Raw genomic sequence first — 14,968 nt, forward strand, 5'->3', positions numbered from 1 at the left:
AATTGAGAGGGGAGGTAGAGACATAACCTTCACTACAGAACTCTGGAGTTTCATTGCTTCATATGCTAATACATTTTTTTAAAGCAATACTACTTAGAAGAATTCAGATGTCATATCTTCAGTGGGCTGACTTCTTGCAATATTTTGAAACTTTCCACTCAACGAGAATGTCATATCCATAGTGATGTTTGCTAAAACTCTGCCATTTATTCTTACACTTGCAAAGAAAAGCAGACGTCCTCGTGGCCCTCTATGAATCCTAGGTGAATTATACATGATCATTTTATTTACTTTACTGTGCTGATGCCCCAGATATTTTATCTTAAAAGTTTCCAATTTCTCTATTGCTCATGTTCAGTGTTCTGTCATAGTCATTCATCTAGAAATGACAACCATTATTTTTGAGCTTCTGTGAGAAATGAGGTGAGTGCTGTGTACCTCTGTTTGGCCCAGCTTGTCTTCGCTTTTAGCACATTGTTTCTAATGACCTTAACTTTACAGTAATTTAGTAATATTATTCTGAACAGTATATCACCGAGTATCTATGTACAAATACATTTACTTTTGTATGAGTAGAAAATTTCTTTCTAAAACTGATAATTAATGATTTTTATTTTACATGTTTATTAATTTTTAGTTAGCATATGAAATATAGGATCCATGCTTATTATTCATAATTATACCCCATATGCCCCTAAATACCTTCTTGCTCTTCTTGATAACTAATGCCTTCACCCTCCCCAAATTGTCTCACCTAATTTACCATTTTTATTTTCGTTATCCTCTCTTATTCTTCACTTTGATCTCCTTAGACATTATTCTCCTTCTTCATAGTTACCTTTCTACTTTATATGAAGGTAGACTATATTTCATTATATGAAAGTATACTATATACATATATGTGTGTTCATAATTAGATATAGGTAGCACATATGACAGAAAACATAGTATTTCTCTTTTCTGCACTTGGCATTCTTTACAGGTGAATATAATCGAGTTCTATATGTGTCCCACAGTTTCATTATCCACTCCCTTGTTCATTGACATCTGAAGTGTCTCCACTTTCTGACTGTTGTGAATAGTACAGCAATAAATATGGATATGCAAGTTTTCTTTGATATTTTGGCTTATTTCTTCACCTAAAGGTAACTTTGCTGAATATTTAATTTTTTGCTTTGTAAACATGAGTGAATTTATTTTTTTATTAAAAATTTCTGCCTCCTCCCCGCCTCTCATTTACTTGCCCCTCCCCCCTCCACTCCCCCTCCCTCTCCTGTCCGAAGAGCAGTAAGGGTTCCTTGCCTTGTGGGAAGTCCAAGGTCCTCCCCCCTCCATTCAGGTCTAGGAAGGTGAGCATCCAAACAGGCTAGCCCCCCCCCTCAAAGCCAGTATATGTAGTAGGATCAAAATCCAGTGCCATTGTCCTTGGCTTCTCGGCAGCCCTCATTGTCCGCCATGCCCAGGGAGTCCATTTTATTCTGTGCTTTTTCAGTCCCAGTCCAGCTGGCCTTGGTGAGCTCTGATTAGATCAGCCCCACCATCTCGGTGGGTGGGTGCACCCCTCGAGGTCCTGACTTCTTTGCTCATGATCTCCCTCCTTTTGTTCCTCATTTGGACCTTGGGAGCTCAGTCCGGTGCTCCAATGTGGGGCTCTGTCTCTATCTCCATCCATCGCCAGATGAAGGTTCTATGGTGATATGCAAGATATTCATCAGTATGGCTATAGGATCTGGCCATTTCTGGCTCCCTCTCCTCAGCTGCCCAAGGAACTAGCTGGGGGCATCTTCCTGGACACCTGGGAACACCTCGAGAGTCAAGTCTCTGCCAACCCTAAAATGGCTCCCTTAATTAAGATATATACTTCCCTGTTCCCATATCCACCCTTCCTATATCCCAAGCATCCCATTCCCCCAAGCTCTCCCCATCCTCTTCTTCACACTTATCTCTCCCCATCTCCCCTTACACCAATCCCACCCCACCCCCAAGTTCCCAATTTTTGCCTGGCAATCCTGATTTTGAATGACAATTACTTAATTTTGAGGTTTAAGATATATAATTTTGTGCTTTTCTGGCTTTTATGGTTTCTGTTAGAAGGACTGAAGTTATTTTGACATATTTGTGTTTGTAAATATGTTAATTTGGTTTCTATTGCTGTGATAAAGACCATGACCAAAAGCTCTTGGGTTGGGCTGGAGAGATGGCTCAGTGGTTAAGAGCATTGCCTGCTCTTCCAAAGGTCCTGAGTTCAATTCCCGGCAACCACATGGTGGCTGACAACCATCTGTAATGAGGTCTGGTGCCCTCTTCTGGCCTGCAGACATATACACAGACAGAATATTGTATACATAATAAATAAATAAATAAATAAATAAATAAATAAATAAATAAATATTTAAAAAATTATTTAAAAAAAGCTCTTGGGTTTCAATCTATCAAGGGAGGCCAAGACAAGAACCTAGAGGCAAGTAATGAAGTAGAGACAATAGAGAAAAGCTGCCTTCTGGCTTACTCTTCATGACTCTCTCGGCCTTCTTTTAACATCCAGGACCACCTTCCCATCAATGACACTGCCCCCTGTAGGCTGGATCCTTCCACATCAATCATCAACCAAGAAAATGCCCACAGACTAGCCTATAGGCCAGTCTGACACAGGCATTTTCTCAATTCCTTCTTCTTATATTACAACATTTTGTATAAAATTGGAAAAAAAGAAAGAAAAGCAAACCCTAAGAATCACAGTAAACATTTTTGTTATACATTTCTCCCTTTTATTTATTGAAAGCAGATTCTTTTCTCCCATAACATATCCTGATTACCATTTCCCCTCCCTCTACTCTTCCCCGTCCCTCCCCACCTTGCCTCCCACCTGGATCTACTCCCTTTATGTCTCTAATTAGAAAAGGGGGCTGCTAAGAGATAATATTAAAATATAACAAAATAAAATACAATAAGGTAAACCTATCACATTCGACTTGGATAGCAAAAACAAATAGAAGAGAAGGCACAAGAATCAGTTGTCATACTTAGGAGTCTCATAAAAACACTAAGTTGGAAGCCACGATATGTACACAAAAGACCTGGTACAGACCCTTGTGAGCCCTGTGCATGCTGCTTCCGTCTCTGTGAGTTCATATGAACTTTGATCATGCTGATTTAAAAGACTTTTTTCTCCTGATGTCCTCTATCCCCTCTGACTCCTATAGTTTTTCTACCTCCTCTTCTGAGCTCTGAGAAGGGGAATTTGGTGAAGACATTCCATTTATGTCTGAGTGTTCCAAGATCTCCCACTCTCTGTGTATAATGTGTGGCTCTGGGTCTCTGTATTAGTTCCATCTGCTATAGGAGGAAGCTTATCTGGTGATGCCTGAGCAAGATACTAATTGAGGAGTATAGTTACAATATCAGTCATTTTATCACTGCTTTTTTAAAAAGACCACTGGTATTTGATTTTATCTTAGGTCCCTGGGATATCTAGTCTACTCTCTGGTTCGTGGTCATCCAAGCAGTGTCAGGTATTTATAGCAGGCTTTCTTGGACCACCAGCCCCCAAATCATGACACAGAGACATATTATTATTATGAATACTTGGCCTTAGCTTAGGCCTGTTTATCGATAGATTTTTTTTCTTTAACTTAAATTAGCCCAATTCTATTAATCTATGTAGTACCCTGAGATTCATTTACTTATCTATGTACTGTCTATCCTGATTTCCTGCTTCCTCTGTGTCTGTCTGTCTGGCCCCAGGCTGGCTGGCCCCTATTCTTTCTGCCTACCAGCCCCATCTATCCCTCCTTTGCTTATCTATTGGCCATTCAGCTTTGTGTTAGACTAGTCAGGTGCTTTAGGCAGGCAAGGTAAAATAGCAACACATCTTTACATAATTAAAAATGTAGCATAAATAAAAGCAATATATCTTTGCATAATTAAACAAATATTCTAATCCACAACAAGAATAGGTTCTATGTCTTAGAGAGGCTTAAGTCAAATCAGAGATTTATCAGTTACTCCCACGGGTTTTGTGCCACCATTGCTCTGGCATATTTTGCAGGTAGGATGGATTGTAGATCAAAGGTTTTGTGGTAGGGTTGGTCTTTGCAAATCTCTTGGAAGGCTGAAGAGTACCTTTTGGTGTTAAAGACACTATAATATGGGGGTGCAGGTTCTATTTAGGTACCAGTTTTTCCTCGCCAAGTTTAGTGAACTGTACATGTGTTGTCTTCAGCAATGAGACCTTGCTGTCAGTTTGTGGAAACCTATTGCCTTGGCAATAGCCTGGGTTGTTGAAGGATTCACATGGGACCCCATTGACCAACAACTCAATTAGATGTTTAACCCAGTCCCAGTACTGGAAACTTCACTGAATGACAAGAAATGGCCAGTTGGCATTCTGTCTCCTCCATTATTTGATGATTTCTTTTAGATCACCTTCTCTTTAGGAAGACTCTACTGTATTAGGTTTCCATACTAACCCTCAAATGACCCTTAATTTTAGCTGTCTTTTCCTGTATTGTCACTCTAATCCCTGTCTAGACTTGATCTTTCCTATTCCATGTCACCCCATCCATCCATAACTATCCACTCTATATCACTTTCCTAAAGAGATCTATCTGTACAATCTATCCCCCTACTCTATACCCACCCTCTGTGGTTCTACAGATTGTGGCTTGGTTATCATTGACTTGGCAGCTAAAATTCACATATAATCAAAAATGTACAATATTTATATGTCTGGGACTAAGATACTACTCTCGGGATAATTTTTTTAGTTCTATCTTTTTACCTGCATATTTCATGATGTCTTTTTTTAATGTCTGAGTAATACTTCATTGTATAAATGTTCTGTATTTTCTTTATCCATTCGTCTGCTGAGGGACATCAGGGTCATTTCCTATTTGTGGCTATTATGTATAGAACAGCAATGAACATGGTTGAGTCCTTGTATCCTTGTGATACAATGAAGCATCCTTTGGGTATATGCACAAAAGAGTAGTTTAACTAGATCTTGAGGTAGTTGGATCCCCATGTTCCTGAGGATTTCCACAATAGCTGTACAAGTTTGCACTCCTACCAGCAATGTATGAGTGTTCCCCTTACTCCTCATCCTCTCCAGCATTAGCTGAAACTTATTTTTATTGATCTTCGACATTCTGACATGGGTAAAATGGAATCTCAAAGTTTTGATTTGCATTTCCCTGATGACTAAGGATGCTAAACAGTTTTAAGTGTTTCTTAGTCATTTGAAATTCCTCTATTGAGATTCTGTTTAGATCTATACCCCATCTTTTTTTTACCTTTTAATTTTTAAATACCATATAATCTGAATACAGTTTCCCCTCCCTCTATTCTTCCCAGTTCCACCCCACCTCCTTTCCTATCTGATCTACTCACTTCCTTTCTGTCTCTCATTAGAAAAGAATAGGCTTCTAAGGAATAACAACAAAACATAACAAAATAAGATATAATAAGATAAAACAAAAGCCATTATATCAAAATTGGATGATCCAAGGCAACAGAAAACTAAGAAAGTTCCAAGAGAAGACACAAGAATAAGACACAGTTGTTCACATATGCAGAAGTCCCAGAAAATTACTAAATTGAAAGCTATAGTATAAATACCAAGGACCTGGTGTAGAGCCGTGTAAGCCCTGTGCTTGCTGCTTCAGACTCTATGTGTTCATATGATCTTTGCTTAGTTAGAAGGCCTTGTTCTTCTGGTGTCTTCTGTTCCCTCTGTCTCACCTCTTCTTTCCACCTCCTCCTCTGCAGGGTTGGTTACCTGAGCTCTGGGTGGAATAATTTGATGGAGATATCTTGTTTAGACCTATGTGTTTTGGGGTCTCTCTGTGTGTATTGTTTGACTGTGGGTCTCTGTATTTATTCCCATCTGCTACAGGAGGAAGCTTCTCTGATGATGGCCAAGTAAGGCACTGTTTATGAGCATAGCAGAATTGTGGGCCCATATTTCTATATGGTATGGCAGCCAGGTTCTAAAGCCATAGTCAGTATCTAAAATGGTCACATAACCTTCTAGACAGGCTGTCACTAACCTAACGAAAGGTCAAGATGTTGTTTTGCTCCTTTCTTTGTAGTTTGGAGGATGCCTGATAGAGAAGCTAATTCAAACCTACCTGACAGCTAGCATACAGAGCAGATAGGTAAATGAGGATGTGACTAAAAGTCATTCACCTGGTTACCTAGGAGACAGAATGCTGGTGTATTTCCCCTCAGTTTATGTTTTGATATATAAGGCTGATTAGAGAATAAATGAGAGGAATTTTCAAGGATGTAAACTCAGGACTTCATGAGGGATCGCTGAGAATCTCCCTCCCCATAAAACCATGTGAGTTGTGTCTTTATTTCCATGCCTCCATACCAGTCCAGATAGATAGTTTATGTTGGGGTCTGGTTAAGAGAAATAATTTATGGTCCGGGCTAGCACAGGAGCCCTACACAGAATATCATTAAGAGTCATTTTATTGATACTTCTTTTTAGACCACTAGTGTTTCATTTTATCCTATTTCTCTGGGCAATCTAGTCTCTGGGTTTTTGTCACCCAATCAGTGTAAGGTATGTGTTCTATCTCATAGAATGGGCTTTACTTCGAATCAGATATTGGTTGGCTACTCCCACAAGTTCTGTGCCACCAATGCCTTAGCATATTTTACAGGCCGGATGGACTACACATTGATATTTTTGCTAGTGTTTACGTGACTCTTTTGGAAGCTTGTAGAGTAGCTTTCTGTGTCAAAACACTGGAACATGAGGGTGAAGGCTCTATGTAGTTACCAGCTCATCTTCCCCATGTTCAATGAGTCATGTGGTATACCCCATTTTTAATTTGTTGTTTTCTTTTTTTCTGAAAAGGAAACTTTAAATTGGAAAAAAAGTCATACACAACTTCACATTTATGCTAAGCTCTCCCACTTGAAGTTTTACAGACAAATCCGATTTCCACTGAATTCAAACAACCTGAGTACGTATCCACAGTAGACACAGAGTCCAGTCTCTTTCACAGGGGAATAATAGTCTGCAACAATGTCCATGACTTGAGTGACTAAGCACAAGTTTAGAATACCAGTTTCCTTATCAGCAGATGCACTCTGGAATGCACCTCAAATTCATTTAGGTTGCTGGCATCACTCTGAAGCCTCATGAGCAGGCCCCCATAGGACACATATGCAGAGTGGCGTGTTGCCACTTCAGTAGAGGTATCATTCCCCTCAACCCTGTACACTTACCCATACATTACATGCTTAAACTGCTCAGTCATCGAAGGGCTATCTCCTGTGGGGTTGTATTCACTATTATCTTAGGATTTCACTTGCTGTGAAGAGACACCAAGATGATGGCAACTCTTGTAAAGGAAAAACATTTAACTGGATGGCTTACATTTTTCAGAGGTTTAGTTCATTTTCATCATGGTGTGACATGGTAGCATGTAGTCAGACTTAGTGCTGGAAAAGTAGCCAAGTGTCCTACAATCTTGACTTTAGGCACTAGAAAGTGAACTGAGACACTGGATGTGGCTTGAGCATATATGAGACCTCAAAGTCCACCTCTACAATGACACATTTTGCCTAACAAGGCCACATTCACTCCAACAAAGCCACACCTCCTAATTGTACCATTCCCTTTGGAGTCATATTCTTTCAAACCACCACAACCATCACCCAAGGTGAACTTCATACAAGGTACTAGTTTTGACCAATTGGAATTTGTCACCTAAATCTACAGGGTAAATCTGAACATTTACATCTAAGATGTAGTCCATCCTGAAAGATTCACTCTCAGAGTTCTGTCAAGATACTCAAATTTCTTGTCTTCTGGGACAATATCTTTCATATCAAAAATCTCCTCAAACAGGATGTTCACCATCATGAGGGGCATGAAAGCTGCAGAGGTGCTGAACATATGGCCACCACTTGGGTGTTTTGTTTTCTTAATACCTAGTTTTTTAGAATCTTTATATAGTTTGGATATTAGCTCTCTATTTAATGTGTACTTGATAACCATCTTTCTCCATTCTATAGCCTGTGGCTTTGTCTAAATGACAATGTCCTTCAATATACAGAAATGTCTCAGGTTCAAGTGGTTCTGATTATTAATTGTTGATCCCAGTGCCTGCACTTACAGTATTCTGTTCAGAAAGTCTTTTCCTGTGCTAATGAGTTCAAGCCTATTCTCCACTTACTCTTCCATCAGATTCAGTATCTCTGATTTTGTGTTGAAGTTCTTGATCCATTTGCCATTGAGTTTTGTGCAGGGTAATAAGTATGAATCTATTTTGGATTCTTCTACATGTAGCCATCCAGTTTTACCTGAACCATTTGTTGAAGATGCTGTCTTTTTTACAATATATGTTTCTGGCTTCTTTACCAAAAATCAAATGTCCATAAGTGTATAGATTTATATCTGTGTCTTCATTTTGATTCCATTGATCAACACGTCTGATTTTTGTGAATACCATGTTATTTTATTACTATATCTGTGTAATACAATTTGAAATCTGGAATGCGATACTGTCAGCAGTTCTTTTATGATTCATGATTGTTTTAGCTGTGTGTGTCCTTTTAAGATCTGTGAAGAACTGTGTTGGAATTTTGATGGAAATGGCATTGAATATGTATATTGCCATTTTTATTATGTTAATCCTACTGATCCATGAGCATGGATATCATTCCATCTTCTGATATCTTCTTCAATTTTTTTCTACAAAGATTTTAAGTTTTTGTCATATAAGTCTTTCATTTGCTTGTTTAGAATGTCCCAAGATATTTTATATTACTTGGAGCTATTGTAAAAGGTGTTGTTACCCTGATTTTTTTTCTCATTTGTTATTTGTATAAGGATTTTATGAGTTAATTTTGTTTCCAGCCACTTTGCTGAAAGCATTTATCAATTGTAGGAGTTTCTTGGTAGAATTTTTAGGGTCACTTATATATATACTATCATATAATCAGCAAATAAAAATACTTAGAGTTATTCCTTTCCAATTTGTACCCCCTTGATCTCTCACAATGTCTTATTGCTCTAGCTATGACTTCAAGTACCATATGAATAAGTATGGAAAGAGTAAACCACTTTATTTTGTTCCGAGTTTTAGTGGAATTGCTTTGAGCTTATCTCCATTTATGTTGGTTATAAGCTTTCTGTAAATGGAATTTACTATGATAATGTATGTTCCTTGTATCCCTAATTTCTCTAGAACTTTTATTATGAAGGGGTGTTGCATTTTGTCAAAGGCCTTTTCTGAAAATAATGAGATGATCAAGTGCTTTATTTCTTTCAATTTGTTTATATGATGGATTGCATTTATCCTTCTTTTTCTTTCTCTTTTTTGGAATAATTTAAGGAAAAATGGCTTTAACTCTTCTTTTAAAGTCTTGTAGAATTCAATGTTAAACCATCCAGCTCTGGGATTTTTTTTTTAGGTTGGGAGACTGTTAGTGGCTGCTTTTATTTCACTAGATGGGGTTATAGGTCTGTTTAAATTGCTTATGTGATCTTGATTTAACTTTTGTAAGTGGTAACTGTGGAGGAAATTACCCATTTCTTTTAGATTTTTCAATTTGGTGCAGTAAAGGTTCTTAACATATGTCCTTAATGATTCTCTGGATTTTCTTGATATTTGTTTTCATATCCCTCTTTTTCATTTCTGATTTTGCTAATTTTGATATTCTTTCTGACTTTTAGTTTAGACAAGGGTTTGTTGATCTTACTGATTTTCTCAATGAACCAATTCTTTGTTTCTTTGATTATTTATATTGTTCTCTTTCTATTTTATTGATTTTAGTCCTGAGTTTGATTATTTCTTGTCATGTAATCCTTTTGAGTTTGAGTTCTTCTTTTTGTTTTAGAGCTTTCAGGTGTGATATTTACTAGTATGAGATCGCTATTTTTTAATATGAACAATTAATTCTATGAACTTGCCTCTTAGAACTGCTTTCATTGTATCCCATAAGTTTGAATATGCTGTGTATTTATTTTCATTCAATTCTGGAAAGTCTTTCATTTCTTTTGTAATTTTTTATCTTGATCCATTTTTCAAAGTAGAATAACATTCAGCTTCCATGAGTTTGTAAGCTCTCTGTTTCTGTTGTTGATATCCAGATTTAATCAGTGGCAATCAGATAGAATGCAGACGGTTATTTCTCATATCTGTTGAGACTCGCTTTGTGTCCAAGTATGTGGTCAATTTTGGAGACAGTTTCATGGGGTACTAAGAAGAAGATATATTCTTTTGTGTTTGAGTGAAACATTCTGTAACTATTTGTTAGGTCCATTTGGTTTACAGTGTCTATTAACTCCAGCATTCTCTGTTTAGTTTTTGTCTGGATAAACTGTCCATTGGTGAGAATGGGGATATTTAAGTCTCCCACTATCAGTGTGTTAGTGTCAATGTGTGATTTTTAAGCTATTTTGTTTCTTTTACAAGCATGCATGCCCTAGTGTTTGGTTTATAGATGTTAAGAATTGCAATATTCTCTTGATGGATTTTACTTTGCTGAGTATGAAATATTCTTTTCTGTCTCTTCAGATTACTTTTGGTTGAAGTCTGTTGTGTCAGATATTAAAATGCTTGGAAAATCTTTTTGCATCCTTTATCCCTGGAATGATATCTATTCTTTATGTTAAAGTATATTTCTTGGGATCAGTCAAAGGATGGATCCTGTTTCCACATCCATTCTGTTAGTCTCTGTCTTTTTACTGGGGAATTGAGATTACTGCTGTTGGGTGATTATCAATGAGTAATATTTATTGATTTTTTTTTGTTGTTGTTGTTGTTGGTGGTGGTGGTGGTGGTGGTGTGTGTGTGTGTGTTCTTCCCTTCTTTTGATTTTGCTGGTCTGGGATTATTTGTTCTCTTGTGTTTTTTTTTAAGATGTAATTAACCTCTATAGGTTGGTGTTTTCTTCTAGTACCTTCTGTAAAACTGAATTCATAGACAGATGTTGCTTAAATTTGACTTTATACTGGAATCTCATTTTCTCTATCTATGGTGATTAAAAGTTTTGCTGGATGTAGTTAGTATTCTGGACTGGCACTTTTAACTTTTGATCTCCATTGAGAATTCAGGTATAATTCTAATAGTTCTGCCTTTATATATTACTTGGTATTTTACTCCTGCAGCTTTTGATATTCTTTCTTTGTTTTGTACACTTAATGTTTTGACTATTATCCTGAGGGGACATTCTTTTTTTATTAAATTATATAATTTTTACAAATTTTCACCTCTTCCCCTCCTCCCATTTCCCTTTTCCTCCCCCCCATTTCCCCTCCCCCTCACTCTCCAGTCCAAGGAGCAGTCAGGGTTCCCTGTCCTGTGGGAAGACCAAGGTCCTCCCACCTCCATCCAGGTCTAGGAAGGTGAGCATCCAAACAGACTAGGTTCCCACAAAGCCAGTACATGGAGTAGAATCAAAACCCATTGTCCTTGGCTTCTCAGTCAGCCATCTTTGTCAGCCACGTTCAGAGAGACCAGTTTGATCACATGCTCCATCAGACCCAGTCCAGCTGGCCTTGGTGAGTTCCCATTATATCAGCCCCACCGTCACAGTGGGTGGGCGTACCCCTCGCAAACCTGACTTCCTTGCTCATGTTCAATTTCCTTCTGCTCCTCAACTAGACCTTGGGAGCTCAGTCTAGTGCTCCAATGTGGGTCTCTGTCTCTATCTCCATCCAACGCCAGATGAAGGTTCTACGGTAATATGCAAGATAATCATCAGTGTGGCTATAGAATAGGGCCAGTTCAGGCGCCCTCTCCTCAGCTGTTCAAGGGACAAGCTGGGGACATCTCCTTAGACACCTGGGAACCCCTCTAGAATCTTGCCAACCCTCAAATGGCTCCCTTAATTAAGATATATACTTCCCTGCTCCCATATCCATCCCACTGTCCCATTCCCTCAAGCTCTCCCCATCCTCCCCTTCTCTCACTTCTCTCTCCCCATCTCCCCTTACCCCCATCCCACCCCCACCCCCAAGCTCTCAATTTTTGCCTGGCAATCTTTTCTACTTCCAATATCCAGGAGGATAACTACATGTTTTTCTTTGGGTTCACCTTCCTATTTAACTTCTCTAGGATCATAAATTATAGGCTCAATGTCCTTTATTTATGGATAGAATCCACTAATGAGTGAGTACATACCATATTCATCTTTTTGGGTCTGGGTTACCTCACTCAGGATAGTGTTTTCTATTTCCATCCATTTGTGTGCAAAATTCAAGATGTCATTGTTTTTTACCACTGAGTAGTATTCTAATGCATATATATTTCACACTTTCTTTATCCATTCTTCCATTGAGGGGCATCTAGGTTGTTTCCAGGTTCTGGATATTTTAAAGGCAACCCTACTCCAAATGAGTTTAACAACCTGCATTAGAATCAATAGATTAGCCGGGCGGTGGTGGCACACGCCTTTAATCCCAGCACTCGGGAGGCAGAGGCAGGCGGATCTCTGTGAGTTCGAAGCCAGCCTGGTCTACAAGAGCTAGTTCCAGGCCAGGCTCTAAAAAAGCTGCAGAGAAACCCTGTCTCGAAAAACCAAAAAAAAAAATAATAAAAAAATAAAATAAAATAAAAAAGAATCAATAGATTAGAAGTTGGGAGAGAAGGTAGAGGGGACAAGGGCTAACAAACCAACCTGTGTTGTGGTCTCTAAGAATTTCCCTTTTTTCCAACTTGGAGTCATAGGAATCTCCCAGCCATTATCACAGTCTCTAGAGCTGTTCTTTCACCTCTGCACTTTCCATGAGCAAGTGGGAGCTCACTGGCTGGGAAAGAATGACCTTTAACCACAGCAGGAATGATGGACCATGTGTTAAATTCTCCAGAAAATGAAAAAGGAGGGACCAAGACTCTCAGAGGGACACACAGTGACTGACTGGGGCACAGCAAGTGCCTGTGGACGGATTGATTTTCTCTTGAGTAGGTGCGTGTGGAGGCTTGATGACATGTGAAGACAAATAGAGGCCAGAAACTGCAGCAGCGGCAGAGTTTATTATTTATAGAGATTAGGTGCTAATGTTGGGATTGTAATCTAAACATTTAGAACCAAAGATGACCCCAGGAATGAAAGCTTTCATCAGACTGGCTAACTAATAGGTTGTCAATAGGCAACCATTGGAAGCAGAAGGAGAGAGAACATGAGAAAGAAAGTCAGGACCGTGAGGGGTGCATTCACCCATGGAGACGGTGGAACAGAACTAATGGGAGATCACCAACTCCAGTTGGAATGGGACTGATGGAACATGAGACCAAACCAGACTCTCTGAATGTGGCCGACTGTGGAGGCTGACTGAGAAGCCAAGGGCAAAGGCGCTGGGCTTTGATTCTTCTGCATGGACGGGCTCTGTGGAAGCCTTCTCAGCTTGGTTGATCACCTTCCTGGACCTGGGGGGAGTTGGGAGGACCTTGGTCTTAACATAGAGTAGAGAACCCCAATGGCTCCTTGGCCTGGAGAGGGAGGGAGGGGGGTTGGGGAGGAGGGGAGGGGAGGGAAGGGGGAGGAGAAGGGAAGGAGATGGAAATTTTTAAATATAAAAATAAACCACATAAAAAATTGTAAGTATACATTTCTCAAGTGCTGTGATGCAAGAATGTGATATTAATTTTGATAATAAAAATATCTCAGTGGACAGTAAACATAACTTGAAAATCAATGTTGATCAGATTTTGATGAGCATTTGGAATACAAGACTTTGCAGATAAAAAACTCAGAGAATCAAATAACTGCATGTAATCCTATCTGCATAGCACTTGTTAAACTGTAAAGGAGTATGCTGTGAGCTCTCAGATTTACTTCTTTTTATCTTGGAGTACTTGGTTAATATTTGAAGAGCAGAGCAAAAATGGATAATCTAAAATGCCATTTTAACATTGGAACAAAACATTTCAGAGAGCCAAGCGTATGAATGAAATAGGAATCCCAGGTGTTCGCCCACTGTGGAACAGATCACTGATTTTATGGATTTATAACTCCACGTTTTCTGTACCAAATTGTTTCAAAGATTATCCAGCTTCCTTGGAAATAAGCAACAATAAAGTCACACCAGAAAAAAAAAAACACTCTAGTTTTGGAATGATGGACAAACCTGAGAAATTAGTACATTAAGTGTGAATGACATATCCCCAGGTGTCATACAAAAATCCAACCATGTGGACCCTATCCTCTGGCAAATCAGCTTTTCATGAGGCAACATTCTATTCAAGGTCTAGCACTGTAGATACCTTATGTACCCTTACTACAACCATGTCTGACTGAGATCCTAGGTGGATGCTGAAAGGATCGGAGTACCTGTCACATGGCAAAAAACATAGTTCTGCATGAGCTACAATGGTTAAAATATTCAAACTCATAAAAAGATATTCATGTAAGAAAAATGAAAATATTCATTTCATTCCAATCTTGGGAAACGAAAATGCTGGCCTCAAAATTAAGGGGCTGAAATAAATAATTCTCAAAACCATTTTCCTATTGAATGTTAAGAGACAGCAAACTGCCGGGCGGTGGTGGCGCACGCCTTTAATCCCAGCACTCGGGAGGCAGAGGCAGGCGGATCTCTGTGAGTTCGAGGCCAGCCTGGTCTACAAGAGCTAGCTCCAGGACAGGCTCTAAAAAAGCTGCAGAGAAACCCTGTCTCGAAAAAACAAAAAAAAAACAAAAAACAAAAAAAAAGAGACAGCAAACTGAATGAGTTAGGAAAATAGAACAATTGTTAGTTGCTATGATAAGCAAGAGATATGTTGAACTTAAAATAGGGAAGAAAAAAATATCATGGGAAAAATGAGCATTGTTGCAAAACGAAAAAAGAAAGAAAAAAAAAGTTTACCAGCCTGTGAACCTCTTGCTCTGAAGCACAAGGAAGGTTTCAGCGTCTCTGTCTCAGGAAGCAGTTTCTTGTATAATTTTGAAATTGTCACTCCATTCTTATAGAAATAAAAACTACTACTTTTCTCCTGAGTGTTTT

At 38.7% G+C, this 14,968-nt stretch overlaps 1 pseudogene; it reads right to left on the minus strand.

Annotated features, from left to right (window-relative positions):
* Positions 1 to 7,067: 7,067 nt before the first annotated feature.
* Positions 7,068 to 7,876, minus strand: LOC119805578 (annotated as a pseudogene).
* Positions 7,877 to 14,968: the final 7,092 nt, after the last annotated feature.

The sequence above is a fragment of the Arvicola amphibius genome, chromosome X (genome assembly GCF_903992535.2).
Source record: "Arvicola amphibius chromosome X, mArvAmp1.2, whole genome shotgun sequence".
NCBI classification, from domain to species: domain Eukaryota; kingdom Metazoa; phylum Chordata; class Mammalia; order Rodentia; family Cricetidae; genus Arvicola; species Arvicola amphibius.